At 37.5% G+C, this 6,000-nt stretch overlaps 1 protein-coding gene across 2 annotated transcripts in view; it reads left to right on the top strand.

Annotated features, from left to right (window-relative positions):
• The first annotated feature begins 209 nt into the window (after positions 1-209).
• Positions 210-6,000, top strand: part of LOC112558547 (B-box type zinc finger protein ncl-1-like) — a 23,865-nt gene continuing 18,074 nt past the window's right edge. Inside the window, exon 1 of one of the 2 annotated variants that reach the window (XM_025229050.1) lies at positions 210-590. The gene's annotated coding sequence lies outside the window, so the exon portion shown is untranslated. Of the gene's footprint in view, positions 591-809; positions 1,275-6,000 lie in introns of those variants that run through there. The other variant, XM_025229051.1, reaches the window with a different exon arrangement.

Here is a 6,000-nt window from a genome sequence, read left to right as displayed (position 1 = left end):
TTTATGCTACAGCTGTCTGGAATGATATAAAGTGATATTTTTTCTGACGTATTCTACGCTTTGTCGACACTTCCAACCCTCGTATGAAATATTCTATCGCCTGCTTGTAAAAAGGTGTCTAGGCATGTTAGTCACTTATATAGATGTCCTGTAGTATATGTATATATACTCTTAAATCGTCGAATCATTTGATCACTTACAGCACGATGGTTACAGCCTGTTAAGGATGGAACCAAAAACAAAAACCGCAGTGGAGCGAGAATGGATTTTACACTAAGGAGCTGGAATTTTTTATGCATCTTAATGCATTCGACAGATGAGTATTGATGAGTCACATGCGGTGAAACATCTCGCCGACTCACACTACCTGCCCTACACTTCCGCGTCAACGAGGCCGCTAAAGCTCGTCAACCGTCTGCTCGGCCGCCAAACCAGAAGCTGACATCATAGCGCGGCGATTTCCACTAGGCGGCGCTGCGATCCTAATTACCTCTACCAGATATTCACAACCATAGCGAGGCCCGAATCTTTTGTCATGGCGGGATACTGAAGCACATGTCTACCCATTTTGTGCACGAAGCTAACAAAGAGTAAGTACCGTGCAATTAAATCTGAGAGTTGCTTCCTGTCAAATAGGTCTGTCAGGGATTTGTTGATCGACTATTTCGTTTCTTCGCACTCTAATCGCTTTTGTTTGATTTTTTTTTTTACTTATTGTGCTGAAAAAGCGTTTGTTTTCCCCCCAGACAGCGTGACTCAACAAAGAAAATTTTCTCGATCTTGAATGAAACATATCATAACGGTTACGGTTGATGTAAGGAGGCACTCCGATATTCAAATGTGCTCAGATTTAGTGTCGGTTGTCTTTGTTGCACCATATTTACTTTGTTTTCAAGGCATCCAGACAGTGCGCTCGGAACATCGCACAGTCACTGATCCGATTGGCTGGTACGAAGGTCATGTCTGTTTCAGTCGGGCCGTCTGCTTTTGTCAGTTGCCTTTATCAGGCCGTGTATTTTCACGACTCTCTCCTAGTTGTCTCGATCGTGAACGAAGTTGATCCCTGATTTGTTGTCAACGATCGCACAATATCTGTCAAGCCTAGTCATGTCTGCATTTATGAGATGGTGTTCATAGCCTAGAATGGAAGTGGGTTTCGCTACGCACTAAAAATAGGCACGATACCAGACTGTCGGCATGACTTAACAAATACTTTGTCTCCGACAATCATTTTTTTCTGTCAAGATCGGCCAGAACACCAAAATAACAACAAAGTAAGTTTCTAACTACTTTTCTACGTATTGCAAGAGTGTACATTTGCTGCTTATCTACGTATCTGGTACTCAGCTTACGACCGTTCATGTATGTTTCCTAATCGCGAACAAAGAAAAGTCGTTCGGGATCGCCCAGCTGGTGTATCGCGCCAGCTGATCGTTTCATAAAAGCTAGAGTTAACAGTGTGTTTTCAAGTTTTGTCGCTGCTTATTCATCGTCATGTTGTACATCAGAGATATTGATGTATGAGTAGGTACTAATTAGCGCAACAGGATTGTCACAGTATATATAAAAAAATTTACATTATAAATTATTGCTTTAGAATTGTTTAGAAGTCGTAAGTATTTTTATTCTTGTATCACTTTTAGCGCTGACTTAATGTTTACTTGAGACTACTTAAAAAGGGATGATAATATACTGCGTACATGAATTAACACAAGTGAGAATTTGATAATAGAACGACAGACAGAACAAGACAGATGATAGTGGCAAGAATATATATATAAATCATTGCCACCAAATCACTGCTAGTCTGTAATATGATATATGTTATTTTGTCTGAGAATTTTTGATGGTAAAACTGCTATACATATGTTCTATTAGTAGCACTTTTATCACATTGGTAATAAACTTATCAACTGTTGCTATGTAACCATCCTTTATTTTAAACAGTCTTAAAGTCCATTTTGAGCAAAAGTTTGCCTAGACTTTAATTGTAAGTAGGAAGACAGTGTAAATTGTAAGGTCTGTTTTAAAAAAAAGCTTGTGAAAAATATTAGTGCAATTTACAGTAAATGCAGCAGTGGTCTGACACAGTGTAGACTTAAAGTACCAGAGAACAGACTCCCTTGATGTGCACTACTAATAACATCTTGAAAATTTTGATAAGGCTATACGTAATTTTCATGCTTAAAACCGTTGTTAAATTTTGGTCTGTTACCTATTTTGTGCAGTTGTGCCATCTTAAAAGCCTGAAAGATTTTATTCCAGGTTAGGCCTTGTAACCATAGACTTTCATTTACTGGAGGTCTCTGCTTGTAACCGTGGTTAGTGGGATTATTGAATTATTGTTTGATATACAGGCTGCCATTTTAAAGCACCTTTGATCATTCAAAAGAACCAGGATATTTGTGTGAAAACAGACAAGCCATTTTTCTTTTTTCAGGATAGATTGTTTATTGTAGTTTTAAGCATCATACCATAAAGAATGCTGGCTAATTGATTAAGTGTTGAAACACAACTTGCATGCATTTTTTTTTCTGTTTTAACCCTAAATTCAATTCAGTTTGTACAACACTTTGTCCCTAAAATTTAGTTCCAAACTTTTTTCCCCAAAAAATGTTGAAAAATCGTTTACTTACACCAATCAAATAGCAACCTAACATCTTTTTTTTTCCTCAGAAGGAGTAAACATGATTTAATTGTAAAGAGAACATGTTTAGAATGGTAATGCATACATTACTCCCAAATAATGCAAATTTGTACAATGGGCTTGGCTTTTCTTACTTGCATTTGGGAAGAGATTAAGGGCACATTTTCCATGACATCCCAAAAATAAATTTGTTATGGCAAAGCACTGGTGTCATGAGCTAAGAGCTCTTGCATTGGCTGTAGCCTTCATTGATGCCTACTTAAGGGAGATACCTACCTGTGCTGTTTATTACAAAATCATTGTGAAAATGTTTAGTTAATCTGTCAATAACTTTAGCTTAATTTTTTTTATATTTTGATTTGGGTTAGCCTGTTATATGTTAAAGGTTAGAGAGGTGGTTCTTTCTCATGCTCCATTGACTAAAAGCTATTGAAGCAAAAGCTGACTGTAACAGGTAGACGCTTCCCCTTTTTTCTTTCTTATTTTACCTTGCTTCATGACTTCATATCATTGATTTTGCGTGTGGCTTATTTTATTTTTGGGAAGCAGCATGGCAGAACCAAGTCCTATTATTAACAAAGTCACCTGTCAGAGGACATCTCCCTCTGCTTTAAAAATAAAAGCACTGACCTATCATGTTTCCGGTGCTCTGATTGTTTAGTGAATCCTTCAGAACATAGAATTAAATTCCAACTATTGTCATTAAAGGGAGTTTAATGCCTTTATAGTATAATATACTTTTTACAAAACTTAAATTGTCCTACAGTTTTTATGGCTACAAACTAAAGTTGCATAGATTTAACACCATATAGAGGATTGATCATGATTAATTGTTACCCACTGTTCTTGCCAGTACCATATGCAATCATAACTTGCAAATCAAGTTAGTATTAAATCGTGTATATATATATATGCTCACTGTTAATTTCAGCAATTTTAAACCATCCCTATGGTAATATTTTTACACTAATCTTTCACAGCAAGTAAGAATTCCCAAGTTTAAAAACAATTTTGATGGCTTAGGATGCTTATTCATCTATCTGTCTAATCCTCTTCGTGCATCAGGTTGCACAGATGATGCTAAATATTACTAGATGATATTCAAGACTTATGAGTTGTAATAGGCAACAAAAGTTGTTGAAAGAAATATTTTTATGAATCATCATAAAAAATTCCTGTTCATATGTATTTAAATATGACATTTTAAAAATAAAATTTAAAATTAATTTTTACCTATTTAAATTTCCTGTTACTAAAAATATAAAAATAAACTTCAAAAAGTTTTCAAGTATATCTGCATGTATGCATTAGGTGGTACATTTTAATATCTTGTAAAATTTCATCAAACTTTAGGTGGTAAGAAAAGCAAAATTCATGGAAAGAAGTAAGTGGCAAAGTGGGTCAAGACTCAGCCTGCCTATAAGAATATGCATGAATATTGTGACAAGAACTGGACCTTGTTACTTGGGTTAAATGCAGTTAATGAACCGATCTAAGCCAGAGCTGTTATTTGGTCTTTTTCACCTCAACTTTTGACCATAAAGCAGCAGGAGGTCAGCCTTGCCTGCTGAGATAGAACACCCCTGCCTGCTGAGATAGAACACCCCTGCCTGATATTTGTACTGTCAGTGTCAACACAGGTTTCACAAGAACTCTTGATTGAGAATGGGGTCAAAAATTCCACTCCTTTAATCTAACATCTTGCCTAGATGAGTAAATTCAGACTTCTTCCCCAAACTCTGATTTAGTGCCGCCAGTTTTGTCAAATGTTTTTCTGGGAGGTCCTTAAAGTAAAGTCACCTGCATAATTGCGCTTTGTAAATGTTCCCTGGCATTTCACTGAGAATATCAGCATTTTTATTTATTGCTGCTATTGACAATAATTCAGAAGTCTTCTGGTTGGAATTTTCTGTATAGTTTATTACTCTGGGTGCTGTGATGGCTATTTCTGGCAAGAAAGGAAGCTGTTTTGTTTAGCTTATTGCGTATTTATCGCGCTTTCTAATATATTTGTTTTAATGAGCATTGGTTTTAGTAAAGGTACTTTGTAACTGAGAGCCATTCTGTGTTGTAACAGATGTGAATGGATTTTATGATGGGTAGGCATAATGGATGTGAACTTCAACTTTGTAACTTTGAACTTAATCTGCAGTCTTTTATTATTTGGTAAAGCAAACCTATACAAGCGGTTTCTTTCCTTTCATGTTGGTTTATTAGTATTCAGCTTAATGTTCTGATAATAGTTGCCAACGGGATTTATTTTTGTCGCAAAGTATGAGGTCAAAAATTGTCGACAAGGGTTTTTAAGGGGTATAGAAGGTGGTTGACTTTGTTTACGTCCTCGGTACTAACAAACGCTAGTGGATCAGTGCTCCCCCCAGCCACCAGAGATAGGGCTTGGGGTTGAGCAGTTCACAATGGAATAGTCGCACAGCTCGTTGCGCTGGATGGAACAGTGAAATGACCCAGCGATAACTCAGTAAGGGGCAGCAGAGCCATGGCAACCCGCTTCTCTGTGACTCACGCCTTACGTCCTTGATAAGCTGACGGCCTTGAAAGGCATTGGCTCGAGGCATAGTGTGAGAGAGAGAGTGGGGTGCGATAATCTAAAGACTCAGCATCATGAACAAATGTATAAGTTACATGCAAAAATCACAAAAGCAGCGACATAAATGTAGGAAAAAGTGCCTGCGCAAATGCATACACGTCCTGAGACCACGTGGGGCGGAATATTCGAAACAAGTCGACAATGCTTTTATCTACAGGCCGCTTTAAACTGTTGAAAGGTTCAGACAGACAGGCATGTCTAGACGCGTGGATGCATGTTGCTGTTTCAGGATCTAGTCAGCAGATGATGTAAACTGAAAATGGATGCTGTTATACTGGGGCAGCCTTTAGATTCCTTCGTGCACATGTTTTCCAGTAACATCTTTTCGTGGTTGTATGAAAATAATGAAATTAACTAAAATTGTATTCCCTTTCTCAAGTAAACATTCAGTCAGCTATGCATCTCTCTCCAGGGTCTTTTCTTCTTTGCATCAACCAGTGACATTCATGAACTTAGATTTTGAGTGGATCAAGAGTATCTTTGATTTTTGCTTCATAGCTGTGTTATTTTACCAACGGATTATCTTCAAATAGTTGCTGATTTTACTACTCAGTAAAGCTTATCTCAAAGGTTTTCCAAACAACAAGCTGGGCTACCAAGGTGGCAGTGTCCACCAAGGAAAGAGTGGGGTGGTAATCTCAAGGCAAGGTCAGGGTTTAGCCAGAGGTCACTCTCTTTGTGATGTAATCTTAACAGGTGATGGGGACCAACGAAAGGCAGTGGGCGGGCATGTAGATTGAAACAA

Source organism: Pomacea canaliculata, linkage group LG3 (assembly GCF_003073045.1).
Source record: "Pomacea canaliculata isolate SZHN2017 linkage group LG3, ASM307304v1, whole genome shotgun sequence".
NCBI classification, from domain to species: Eukaryota; Metazoa; Mollusca; class Gastropoda; order Architaenioglossa; family Ampullariidae; genus Pomacea; species Pomacea canaliculata.
The sequence above is the reverse complement of the archived record's forward strand: the minus strand, read 5'-3'. Positions and strand labels throughout refer to the sequence as shown.